The sequence below is a fragment of the Gobius niger genome (genome assembly GCF_951799975.1).
Source record: "Gobius niger genome assembly, chromosome: 20".
NCBI classification, from domain to species: domain Eukaryota; kingdom Metazoa; phylum Chordata; class Actinopteri; order Gobiiformes; family Gobiidae; genus Gobius; species Gobius niger.
In genome coordinates, this window is record NC_136871.1 from 14,230,089 (window position 1) to 14,244,404 (window position 14,316).

The following is a 14,316-nucleotide window of genomic DNA, read 5'->3' on the forward strand; positions in this document are numbered from 1 at the left end:
GGTGAAATTTGGGTAAATTATGCTTGTTTTTACTCTGAATAGCAACATTAACACTATGCAACAAATCCACCTTGAATTTACAGTTTAAAAGAAGTTTAAGAGGTATACAAATTGTATTTTCAAAGTTTGATTAAAACTAATGCAAAGTATAATCAAGAAGAACCTGTCAAAATATCTCAAGACTGAGGCTTATTTTCTTCATTCAAATGTTCAAAATAATGCTCTGCTTGTTTGAAAAAACTTGCTCGCTTTGACCCCGAATCAGATATTTTGGTTGTAGCTCCGGATGAACTATGTAGCTCACGGAGTATAAGCTTTAGTTGTGTGTCTGCTGTAGCCTTATGTCATGTTCTGTCGCCCTGCTGCATCTCTGTGATAATGCACGGGGGATTTACAGGTAACTTGGCAGCCCCGCTCCTCTGAGGATAAGACTCGTGCCTGTAAGTGTCTGACACAATAGTCCATAAACTGGGAGTAAGGGAACCTCCTCCCGGATAATGTGCTAATGAAAGGTGACAGGAAGGACTCTGGAGCGGGCCGGGCCACTGGTCGGAGAAAAGAATAGGAAGCAATGTGTGCCTGGGCTAAAGTGCAGTAAGAAGCAAATGAAAGCTCATATCTGCCATCTCCCCGGCCTCTGTGCACTTTCCTGTTTGGACTTGAAGGTGATTGGAGCCAAGGCGGTGACAGTTGACGGAAACGGTGTACAGGAGAGAGTATTTATTTACAGTCAGATGCAGAGATGCTTGTTCAGGATGCGGTTTCACGCAGGATGTGCTGTTCCCTCCTCTTCCTCCTCAACACACCTCCTGCCATCTTTCTCATCTCCACCCTCGCACTCCATTCCCCAGGTTTGATCAGGAATGGGAAGTGGACCCACAGGGAGGGGCTGTCTCCTGCATTGTGTGAGAGGTTGGGTCTGGAGGCAGCCAGCAGAGAGCTCACTCAGCATGCCTTCCTGCCGGGCCCAGGGGGTGGACCCAAGTCATCACAGGTCACTGACAAGGAAAGCTGTGGGTCTGCGGAGTGCATTAAAAAAGGTCTGTATAGGCGATGTAATCCATAGATGCAAGCACAATAAAGGAAAACAATAAATACAATTGGGGTGCGAACAAAATCGTTTTGTAGATGGTCATGAGATTAGAGGTTGAGCGATATTGTTTTTTCTAAGGCTGATTTTTGGGGATTTTATTTGTTGATACCGATATATTTTTGACCGATATTTTTGGCATTTTTTTTCCAAATATGAACCTTCCAAACTGTAAACTGTGTCAGTGTTGAACTGCGACAGCAGGGGTGCTGTGTTAGGGGCAAGTTGCTGATTTATTTAAAACATTCCTGTTTAGTAGGTAGGCCTACTATAGATATCGATACCAATAATGGGGGTTTAAGTGAAAAAATGAATGGTCCTCTTTTCTCCAGTGCCAGATCAATAAAGTCTTTGTTACCATTTATCAATTATATTAATAAATGAATAAAATAATGTAAAAACATAAACAAGGATCAATTGACCCTCCTACACTAAATTTCTTTGGGTAAATGACAGGCTTTTAGGTTGCATTAATATAAACAACTCACATAATGTGATTTGATCATATTGTGTTAGATCAGTTATTTCATGAAATAAAATACAAATACTTTAGTGGAACTTTACCTCATTCTCATAATATCAAGTCCCTAAACCAAGGTAAACGTGTTTTGAAATGTGACAGACAGAAACTGTACCGTCTGTGGAACCAGGCCTTGTATCTTTCTTACCCGGAATCCGTCTTGTAAAGCAATAGTTGTGTCAAGGTGTGTAAATCATTGTAATTACATCGTACTTTCTTTGGCTGCAGAACAGTCGACACCCCACCATACACAGTCTATGATTTAGAAAAGCTGCTCATTTACAGGTGCCATTTTGTGAGATGATATACCACCCAAGCGCAAATAGATAAAGTACTTCCTGCTTTCCTGTAAATGCTACATTACTGTGGCGGGATAGTATAATATAACACAATTTATCATTTGCCATAAAGTCAGACATCAGAACCCTCAAAACTTGAAAATGGTAATAGGTGAGCTGAAATACTGCAACTTCAATTGAAGACCCTTGTTCGCGTTTAGCCTGGCTAGCCAGCCACTTTCTGGAGTGTCTGTGTCTCCGCTCATAGCAGAGCGTTTCCACGGACCAATTTTCGAGCGATCCAACAATTGTTTATTTGTACTTGTGCATCTCAAATATAGAATTTCCTCAATTAACAACATTTTTTAGTTCCCCGTCTGTCAAATTGGCAAATACTGCTTCTAAGTCCTCTGGTAATTCTCTTTATATCATATTTATTACCATATTCATTTGCAGATGTACATTTAAATGACCCCCATTAGGCTCTTGCATTTAAACTTGTTGATTGACTGACTAATAATGTTATATTCCCATTTATTGCTAGTATTTCTAGCGTAGTGTTATTAGCATATTTTTGAATTTGTTTATTTCATCACGTCAAAGTCCCATTTCACATCATGACTACTTTGATCATTCGCAAAGGCTCCTTAAACTTGGTGTTGTTTTTCCTCTGAAATATGACGTAGATTATATCAGCTCCACCAGCTTAATGAAACCTGCATTTCACATTACTGCTCTGCCCAGCATGGAGTGTGCTAAGGCTGCATGATGCGCCGTAGCCTAATTGATGTTTTGGAAGATGAGCTCAATTGGATGAGTCATTAGGCTTATTAACAGACTTTTATTAAATGCCCCCCACCCAAATTGATGAAAAAGTGTGTTGTCGGCTACATTCCGAGTGGAAAAACAGGATGGTGAAAACGCAGATAATATATGTGTGAGATTGATCAGTGAGTAGCGACCCCATTATCTCCAGAGATGTTAATTACACTGTGCTCAGCGTGCATGTCAAAAGGCACATAATTGAAGAAGGTAAAAGATGTGCCACGTTTTATTTATGCTTTCACTTGGAGTGTACTTTTGTCCGCTTTTTACCATTTTAGTGCAATATCCCATGATACATTTATTGTTAATATTACACGGTCAGCGATCATCATGTTGTATTTGAATGAAAAAACGTTTGAAGTGGACATATTGTGCATGATTTTGGCTCATAAATCTGGTGTTGGGTACTTCAGTTCTGTTATTTTGTGTTTTATAATTGAAATGAATGTGTGCATGGAAAAGACCCTAGATGAGTAAGAACTGCTGTTTGAAGTATCTTGTTTATAGCTTGGAGCGTCCTCCGCTGGCTGCAGAAAAAACTTAACCATAGAAAGCATAATACAAGCCACCAATTTCAGCCAACAGCATGCCAACAAATAAGTTTTACAGTTTGAGTGCAGAACGACTCAAATTTGATCCAGCGATGGTTTATGATCTTTGAAAATGCCTTTATGTATTACGCAGCAAAATCCAGGAAATCCAAATCAAAGTGCTTTCTGTGGTAGAAGAATCAACCAAAGTTAACATTAGTCATTGCCGCCACTTGCGACTTTGGTGCCCTATACAGAAATGTTTTGTGGTGCTCCCACTACCAAAAAAATTGATAAAGAGAGATGAGGGTGAATATTAAACACACTCTCGAAACTACACAAAAAATAATTGTAGAAATGGATTAAATGGTTTCATATCTTGTAATTTGTTAATTTGCTGCTGTGAGCGCAAGCTCCTGAAGACACCACAGGCTGTGAACTTTCTCACGGGAAATCTGAATTTATGTTTGCTGATAAATATATTACGTTTTGTCTGTTGAATGAATAGGGAGTCTTCTCACAAAGAGCGAGGCCTGTGAGTGAAGTCACCTCAATGCTGGCCACTACTGCACACATTTCTTTGACTAATCTTTCTCATTGTTCTCATTGAATGCGAGGCCGTTATTGGCCAACTGCATTAATAAAACAGAGGCACAAATACTGTACAATGTAATTCTGTCACAATGGCCTCAATGTGGTGGGCACTGACGCCCGACGCACAGCACATTAGGAGCATATAGCAAGCGACAACACTGGGATTACTCAAACCCATGAGAGGTAAATTGCTACTGCATGTTTTTTGCAAACCATCCATTCATTTTCTTCCACTTTATCCGGGGCCAGGTCACAGAGGCAGCAGTCTGAGCAGAGATGCCCAGACTTTCCTATCCACGCACAGTCGCACACTTCCTCCCGCACTTCTGGGGGATCCCGAGGCGTTTCCAGGCCAGCTCCGAGACATAGTCCCTCCAGCATGTCCTGGGTCTTCCCGAGGGCCTCCTCCCAATGCCTGGAACACCTCCTCAGGGAGGCGACCAGGAGGCATCTGAAACAGATGCCCAAGCCACCGGGTTTCTTCTGAAGTTTGAAAAATAATCTAAAAAGTTAATTATGCGTAATTTCAATTGCTGTTTTTTGTAGACATAAGAAAAAAAAACTGTAAACAAACATTTTGGATGGTCTTTTGCCTCACAGTTATATGTATAAACTTCCTATTGACAGTTTCTGAGATGTTGTGCACGTGTACTGAAGAAAACAGCTTGTTTGCCTTTCACATGTTTATATTGATAGCGTCAGAACTCTGTGGTTTCCTGTGGAGAACTGTGATGTTTCTTTGTGTTGCAATTTACAGATGCATGTGCACATGGTGTCCCTTCATTGTGAGGTATGAACGCCCACAATTGTCATCACATCTGAGGTGGGCCCGTTCCAACAGTCGGGGCAGGGATGATTTAGTGCAACACCTTGTGGACACAAGTCAGAATGGGGACACCATGGAAGGCAGATAGCACTGGAAATATGGTGTTGCTAGTAGCTCAAGTTTAAAGGTGGTGCTATTTTACCCAAATTATGAACTTATGCACTATTTTTGATTTTTGAGTATTGCAAGTAGATTTATATTTTCTAAAATTGAGATTCAACTCAAAAAGTGCATATTTTAAACATGTCCATAACCCACCAGCCCCATGTCTCTACTGTAAAATATCAATCAAATAAAATCAAATATTTCACCTCATTTCATACACAGCGCATCCACACCCAAAATTTCAATAACTTCAATCAAAATAATGTTGCTTTTGTGTATTATAAATGAAAAGAATCACATTTGCCATGACATCAGCTTCACTTCTACGCTTTTACACTACTGGTCTTGTATCTAAAAGCCATTAGCATCTTTCCACTTGTTTATGTGCCCTGAGGAGACCCTGAGATGCACGTTATAGACTTGACCAGATTTAAAGTAGAGGAGTATAAAGTGTCGGTCTTGCTTTGAGCCCTTTTTCTTGCCGGAGAAAGACCTCTCTGAAGCCAGCATGCAGTATTTTGCTGTGGCTGTGCTGCCTTATCTGAGCTTGAGGTCTGTACTTTAATGGGCTTTATTGATCTAAACAACATCAGGGGTTGCGGTGATGTTATTAAGGCAGAGATAACTTCTGTGTAATTCCACTCCAACAATATATTAGCCTTTTATTGGTCTAAATAACTTTGGCTTTTAGACAGTAATGCACTAGTAAGTCACAGCGGCTCTTCATGTCGGCAGGATCTTAATAAAGCATTTCCTCTGGACATCCTGCTGCGGAGAGAGTGAAAAACGACAGGTTAAAAGGCATGCTGGGAAGTTTCCATGCCATCACTGAAAATGATCTCTGTTGAATACATAAATAAAGTCAGACAAGAGGGGAAGGGTGTGGGTGGGTGTGTTGGTTTGGGGGGATGTACACTTGTGGCCCAGCCCGCTCTTTTTCTCACACATGCTCAGCTTGTTGATAAAAAAAAAGTCCCAAATAGTAATTCATTTAGAACATGATTGGTGTTGTCATTTCAGTCTTCTTAAGCCATATTTCATCATTAAGAGACTCAAGCAAAGCGGCATTAGAAGAGTTTTATCGGACGTGAATCATGATTATGTGTAGGAGAGTCTTCCCCCCTGGTGGTGGGAGAGGATGAGGTCTGAGGCGGCCAGTGGACGACGAGCCTCGACAAGTAGAGATGAGACCAGGTGGAGGAGGGGCGGAGGAGGGTCTCAGCACACTGTGAAAAGGGCGAGGCAGTTAAGGAGGGGGCTTAAGAGGGGAATCTCGGGCAATGATTGGTTGAAGCAGGAACATGCTGCTGCGGTGCTGCTGTCAACATCAAAATGACTGCGACATTTTGATGTTTTGAAAATGTTTATTATGGTTATTTGTAGAGGTATATATGGGCCGGCCAATATATTGGGCCGATATTTGGGGATTTTACAATATCAATGATGTCACATCTCCAGTCCACATGAACGCAGCATAAAGTTCAGGTGGACCCGGAAGTATTCGCCTTATTCTGCCCACTTTTGCTTCTTTCTGCCACGGATTGGCACTTCCATTGTATTGACATTTCCGGTAGAGTGCGAAGTCCGTTCATTAAGCGGAAAATGTTCGGTGCTTAAATCTGTTGCTTAGTAGACTGATTTGTGTAAAATGTCCAGTGTTCTTTTGCACCAAGTCAACACTGCACTTTTTCCCTGCCCGGCCTAAAAATGGCTTTGTGTCCGTGTAGAACTGATTTTGTCTTGACTTCTCCAGTCCCATGTAAACGACTACAAGTGAAGGGTCGGGCTCAATAGATGGCAGCGCCCATGTGAACTTCCGGAATAAGGTAAATAGAGTTCGGGATAATCCACCGTAGCTATGAACATCTGCCATGTTTGTAGTGTCCAAGTGATTTGATGTGAACCCCAGTATTTTACCTTCTGAAATCTCCATTTGTATATCTTTCTGCTAATCCCATGATTCTTAGCGATATGACATCACAGTCCTGAACTCTATAAGATATATATCAGCCTGTGGGAGTGGCCAAGTATTCATGTTTTTACAGGATTATTTAAAAAAATCGGCAAAGAAAAATCGGTATCGGCTTTAGACAAACCCATATCGGTCAACCTCTAGTCATTTGGAATGTCACATGATTACGGTCATGTGCCCTATTTTTCATTTGCTTCAAATAAATTCCAATTGTTTTTAGTAGTAGTATTTCTTACTACTGTTACTACTGTTACCTACCTATCATGGATTTATACAAAACAGTTTAAAGTCACCTAGCCCCTAATCTGCACGTATTTCCTCTACGCGGGGGGTAGGGATTCATCATTTGCAGCTATTTAAAGCCACACTTTTGGTAATGAATTATTTTGTCATCTCCTCTGTGATGAGATTCATCTTTAATAACTGTAACAATTATTTTATGAAAAAGAGAAGCCATGCATTATGGCTATCTCGCCAAGGTCTCGAGCTGCAAGGAATTCTCATTAAGAGCATTATATTAGCCCGGTGTGCCTTCACGTTGGTGTCCCGCTAAAATCACATTAGGTGTCAACAATGTTTGCGTTAAAAGTAAGCAGTCATATTTACTGGGGCCAGCTTTTTCATTTGCAGCCTGACACCCGGGAGATGTATTAAAAAGATACTAATGCTTTGATTTAATCGCTTGCACACGCGCCCTTTTAAGAGTGTTGACTTTCAATAATACAATACACCAATGCTGTAGTTCTCTGTGGCAGATTTATTTATTTGTTTTACTGTATTTAGCTGAATAAAGACGGTTTTGATGTAAATTGTTTTGTAACTGTACAGTGATTGGTGTGTGAGCTTATCAGTAATGTCTGTCTAAACTTATAAACATTTTCTACACACGATATGGCATTTGATCCAACATTTAAATATTCCAGGATCGTTAGATTTGGGCGAGTATCTTTCATCGCTGTCTGTTGATCTCCTGATTGTCACCACACTGCGCCGCATTGTGTTTTGTTAATGGTTTCAGGGCCCAGGGTTTCTGTTAATGACAAGCTTGTAATTGTTTGTCAGGGCGTTAATGTGCGATTTCCTATTTCCATGTGAAGTTAGATATTAGATGAAGGAGGAGTCTCATCAGGTAGACAAAGTGCTGTCATTTGTCACCGACTAAACAAGCTCCTCTCCACATTCCCGTTGGGTTTGAGCCGAGATATAACATCCACTTGTCTGATTTAGACGGTGCTCTGCTTGGCAGCTGTACCGCCTTTGTACTCGGAAGAAGAAAAAAAAAAGAAAAAGAATGAATTATGAGTGATAAAGCTTACAGGGATTTTGAACAAGCTTGGTTGTTGTGTTTGTTGTTTGCTGACAAAGTGACAACAAGAAATGTGTTAACTGTATTTCACAAAAGGCAGAAGTGAAATTAGGGTTTGGTAATCTGTTATTCTTAGGCTTGGCGAGGAGTCATCACTTCCCTAAAAGCTAAAATTTTAAATGGGGAGAGTATTTCTGAATTTTTAGAAGTAACTGTTAAATAAATAAACACATTTTTTAGTCTCAACTGTACATTGTTTTCAAATTGAGAATCCTCAACTTCTGTTATTGTAACATTAGGCCATATCGCCTGTTCTTGATTTGTTTGATTCCATATTGTGGGTCTGGGGCAGCCCCTTCTCTGTAATCGTATAATGTGCCAAATGTGCCAAACAAAGGACAGCTTTTGTGAATGAGTGTCCAGAGACGGCAACTTATTGTGACCCCCCCCTCATATCGATCAGTTATACTCTGTCCACTTTGGAACACATGCTGCCCCTGCGTTGTTCTTATTACCTGCTGTTTAATGTTGGTATTTTTTTCCTTCAAGGACAAACGGTGCAGTAAAGGCAGATCCCATGCGAAGTCCCAGAGCTCTCACCAAGTGGCAGATCCCTGTTCAACGCCAGCTGTTCGCTCAGATATACCAGGCCGTGCTGAAATTCTCTTAATATAATTCTGGGGGCTCAGGAGAATAGTGCAAAACAAGCGTGCCAGCGAGGAGAAGGTTGAATTTTTCATCAGTGGGCCTCAGCTCGCTGAGTTAGTGGGCAGTGCTCTCATTCATGAGCAGATGTTCAGCGCACTTACACTCTGCAGTTAATGTGAACTTACTGGCCTCTCTGCCATTGGCTGCAAGGACGTTGGCAGCAGCCTGGCATCGGAGACTTCCTACCAGCAAAAGGAGCAGGCCTTTCTGAGCCTCTCCTCAGCCCAGGAGCTGGATCCCGAACAGGGGAAGGCACTGACAGCCCATCCGTCTTAATGCTGACAGTGATGAATATGGCCACTGTTTGTGCTGGGATTAGTGACCGATTTGCTACTACTTTTACAAACAGTTTGATATGACTGACCATACGAGACTCCATTCAACACTGGGCAGTTATTTGCATGCTGAAACCCACTCGCTCAATGTTGTTGTGTATTGTTGAATTTGTGATATGGCCACTCCTTTTGAGTGCTCACAATATCTTTGATAAAAAACAAAAGTTGCAAAGGTATAGTTTTGTTTTTCAAGTGAATGGGGAAGTGATTATGATATCAGACAGAAGGACTGATATCATAAGGTCCGTAATAAGTGACAGGAAAAGGAGAAGGCCTCTGTGGTCCACTGTGGCCCACAGTGCGGTCTGTTGGTGTGGAGCTGCTACAGCCTCCTCAGACATCTGCACAGTCAGTCCGCTCAACCAGTTTCGATGAGGCAATTCTGATCTCTAAAAGTTTCCTTCGTCTGAAACATATTTGATGTAAAATGCTGTTAACTGGTCAGACGTTTTACTATGGCACAGAGTTCAGTAGGCGCACTGCCAATCACTGAGTATGTGTGAAAGTCACTGCTGTAAAGTGGTCCATATGGGACTTAAACAGTGGAAATGACATGCTCTTGTTTCCTCAGCACATCTCATTTTCACTTTCTAATTGGTCGTTTTCAGGTTGGCTTTATGAGAGCAAACTAATTAGTGTTTCTAAATTCAGCAGAAAAAGACAGTTGGCTTGATTGTTCTGGTTTCCTCTGTCGTGTCAGGCAACAATAAAATAAGGCTCTAATCATTTCCAATTGCTCACATTTTTATAGTGCGCCTGAATGTCAGTCGCCCTCTTGGCATTTTGTTTGGCAGGCTGAGGGAACAGGGGCTGCCCTCTCTTTGTGCTTTGTGGGAAGTTTGAACTTGGCCGATGGGGGAAAAAAAACAATGTGTTGTATTTTAGGTGGGGTTGTTTCTGCTTTGATTGGGAACGTCCTGCTGACAGGAGTGGTGCCCGAAGTTTACAGTAGCTGTGACATTGCTGTTACCTTTATTCAAAGTTCTCCAGCTGCAGTGAGCCCTCCGGAAACCCAGCGCAGGCTCACATGAGAGAGCAGAGCCTGCCATGTTTGAGTTGGCACTTGTTTCCCACTGGGGGAACTTTTGCTGCCTCTGCAAAAAGGCCAGTGGCCACGGCTCTGATGGGGCGACTCATAAGTCCATAGCAGGATGAGCTTTTTCCACCTCTCACCCCGTTCAGGAAACACATTTTGCTGTCTCTTTCCTCTCTGTTTGCAAACGGAGGGAAGACGTTAAGGCGAAGGGCTATAGGGCAATAACTGAATGACAGACTGTGTCTGGGAACAGTTTCACTGTTGATTTGAGAAATGACACAAACAAGGCTGTTCTGAGCTTATTTTTTAACCAATTATGTAAATTGAATAGTATTGTTTTTTATAGTTTCTTTCTATTCTGTGTTGTTGCAGTAATTTATAACACTTTGTGAATTACGAATAGAGTTAATCACAGTAGAGTTTAAGAACGTGTGTACATGAACACAAATGGTTTGACTCTTCTTTGTCTGTGCTTTGTCCATCAGGAGACGGCATCGGTGACATCCTGAGGATCCACACACATCACTGTGAGTACGCACGTGTCACTCCACATGGAACAGACCCTTAGATAATCATCAGTGTCGTCAAAATGCTTTGTTGAGGTTTGGACCATGATATAGATGTTTGTTTCACTTTGTACCACAGAAACTACTGTGTTTATCTGATTTAACATGGCAAATCATTTTCCAGTCATTGTCATTTTACACAAAATATTGAATGGTTTTCACATTGAAATATCTCTATTGCTGACACAGTTTTTTCAGTTTGCTTAAGTCCTTCTTGATGTTGATCCAAACAAACTGTGCTGGAGAGTCAAGAAAATTGCAGATAGTTTGTGCGACTCCGCTGACTTTCTTCAAAGTCATTACTCCGTGTGTGTTGTATAAACATGTCAAAAACAAACAATGGCCCAGACTGACAGTAAATTTACTCTACAAAACAATTTCAAAGAGTGTTATGTGGTGTAAATATAACATGGTTCACCTTCATGCAGCCAAGTCCTAGCTTTTAACCACTGTTCATTTCACAGCCCTTGACCTTGCCCTGATGTATACTTTATCTACTTGGTTTTCTTCTGGTTGAGAGTTTCTTATTATGCAATGGTAAAGGTATTTCTGTTATTTTGTTATTAGTTAGTATCCAATCAATCAATCAATGTGGATTGTTTGCCATGGAGGCCCTTTATCTAACACAAGCAAAGTACAACGCTACTTTTAGGCTCTTATACTCTCGCGTTTGACTCTGTGAGCTCCTTCACACTGAGGGCCAGATCTTGTGCCTGGCTTAAGGACAGCGAAAGCCTCGCGCGCTATGGTTATCTTCCATGTGATGCAGCTGTTGCGCTATGGGCTTGCGCCACTTGTGAGAGAGTGTCGCTTTTAAAAAGAGAGAGGACTGAGGTAGTCTGGTAAACCACACCCACCTCTTTTCTGCGGGAAAGAAGGTGGGTCTGGACATACACAGTAGACTGACTCATTGGCGGCTATGGCCGTTGCAGAGGATTTTGCCTCCGTCTTCTCGTCAGTTTATACTCATTTGAAAATTTCTGAATTGGACTACAGCTGTCGTCACGTCCGTTTTGCTGATTGGTTTACTTAACTGACAATCTGTGAGCGCAAGGCCCGCCCCTTCAAACTGCTCCAATTGCTCCATTACCAGACTAACTTCCCTGCGTGGAATGGACAGGGAATAGTATGGCAGATACTATTCCCTGTCCATGGTTTATTACACGCAGCACTGAGAGTAGTGCTTTGATGGCAGCCTTACATTAATTTCCTCGTTTATATCGCACTGCCTTGTGTTCTTCCTTAAGCATTGTAGACTCTCGCAGGTCATACTAAAAACTTTATTAACCCCATCGTGAGCTAAACAATGTTTGTGTCCCGAGAGAAAGAGATGTCGCCTATAGCCGGTCCCGCTGTGGTGCGGGTCGGGACTCGCTCGGCCGTAATTGCCTTAACGTGACCAAAACAAAAGCACATGTTCACCTCCACAAACCCTCGACCCTTCCTGGCCGCGGCGTCTGGTTGGAGGAAAAGGCTGTTGTACAAAACATCACCACTGGTCATGGGTTTTTCTCCACCCTACGTACTTCCCACTTAAATGCGCTAAATGTGGCGCTATAGTCTGCGTTTAGAAACACCAGATCGGGCCCTGAGAGGCTGACTGTAGGCAGCTCCACACTGGTGCATGTAATAAAGCCCAGCTGCTGGATGATCAAATAGTGTCTAATTAAGGCTGGAGTGTACACCCATGTAAAATTCTCTGTGGAATGCTAACAACCTGTGATATTTCCAGTGGAGTTTGGTGTGCAGGTCTCAGAGGCGGCTTTGAAGGGAGAGAGAGGGAAGAGAGGCAGCGTTCATGGGGCAACCCAACATGTTGTCCACATCCGTGTCAGATTGGGGCTAATGAAGGCCAGACTGATCGTTGGATGCAAGCCTTAAGTAAATGATCCCTTTTGGAATGCATTAGTCGTGCAGTGGTGCTGTGCCTCCCTGCCAGGCCTGCTTCAGTGCGTGGCTCCTAGTTTGACAAGTGATGCCACGTCTGCTGTTCACACCTGTATCGCTTTGATTACAAACACAGATTTTAACACTTATTTATTACCTGCAGATCCAAGGCAGTTCATGACAGTTTTATTTTAGATGTTTAGTTAGTCCGGACAGTGCATGTTATTGAACGCACAAGATTTATGCATTTAAATTCATGCAAGTGGGCTTTGAATATATAATCCTGCACTTGCAATAACACCGTCATTCATCCTGGACCCAGAGGAGGCCCTATTATACATGTTTTACTTGCATTTACTTATTTAGACATTTACTCATTCATGCACTGCTTTGCAAAATGGAACGATTTTAATTGCTCTTCAGATTTCATAGTTTTTCTGTATAAGTTTAATCTTGTCAAAACATGTTTATGCCACCTGTCCAATGTATAATACATTATTTAATAATCCTGTTCTTTGATTGCACATTTACCTGTCTAATTTTGCACAACCCTGAGTGTTTCTTGAGAGCTGATTTAACAAGTGAATTTCTCCATTGTGAGATCAATAAAGGCTTATCTTATCCTATCTTGAAAAACTAAAAACTAAACAAAAACAACAGATTAGATGATGATGAAACGCCGCCTTAACCCGAACATACTTTAGTGACAGGACAAAGTGTGTGTAGTGTGGACTTGGAGCTGTCTCCTGGGAGTTTCCAGATGATTGCATTTGTAGCAGTTTGATAGTAAACGGAAAATATGAGAGTCGATGTAAATGAAGCCATCTCACTTTTCCCCACCCTCTTCAAAAGAGACAGCATTTACATAACAGGCCGGGAATTGATACTCATGCAAATTTGCCACCTTTTGCAGTTTGTGTTAGGAAAGTAGTTGTGTATTTTTAAGATGACAGTTCATAAAAGTTTAAACAAAATGCACTGTAAGTACTTTTACCTCAAAAAAAAAGTTCACACCATACCATGCAAATGACTTTTATTCGAGGCACTTTTAATATTGACTGGAAAGAACAGCATGAAGGAATGAAGCACTTGTAAATGTGCCTTCGTTAAGCTTGTGTAACATCCCATTAATAAATACCTTTCTGGCTCTTTAGTGCTGCGCTCGCCTTGCACTGAGTGGAACAATGTCATTTGGTTTTTGCTGATGGGGCATGTGTACTTCATAGATGGATGGATTGGATGGATCCAATTAGCTATGGTCATCGCTCAAAGATTTAAGCTGACAGTAAGAGTCTCACAAAGAATCTCCTTGATTTTGGTGGTTTTGCGGAATGCTGTAACCCGGGCCTTTAAAAGCCCATAAAGAGCACATTGTGAAGAATGCAGCACTGATGGACTTTTGATTTATGGTCAAGCAAATTTTCTCAATTAGACAAAGGAGAGGATTAATTGATTTTCTATCTACCATGTACAGCAATTAGAAATTCCTATGGCATTTTTATTACACATTATATATTGAGTTTTTATGAAGGATCAAAGTCCTTGAAAATGTAGTATTTTTTTACGGTTCACACAAATGCTTTGAAAACCAGAATGTTTGAATTACTGGATATGGCAAGGTTTTGATGATGTGCATTACAGTGTGTTATAATGAATTATAGATATGTCTACATTATTCCCAAAGCCTTATTTGTCAGCATGGGTGAAGGTCTAAGGAGGAGTACACCCTGGTTGTGTT

The 14,316-nt window shown here is 41.5% G+C and overlaps 1 protein-coding gene across 10 annotated transcripts in view; it reads left to right on the plus strand.

Moving 5' to 3' along the window:
• foxp1b (forkhead box P1b) overlaps positions 1 to 14,316 on the plus strand; it is a 169,980-nt gene that overhangs the window by 20,328 nt on the left and 135,336 nt on the right. For all 10 annotated transcript variants that reach the window (XM_079578555.1, XM_079578564.1, XM_079578562.1 and 7 more), the window contains one exon: positions 10,611 to 10,652. The gene's annotated coding sequence lies outside the window, so the exon portion shown is untranslated. The remainder of the gene's footprint in view (positions 1 to 10,610; positions 10,653 to 14,316) is intronic.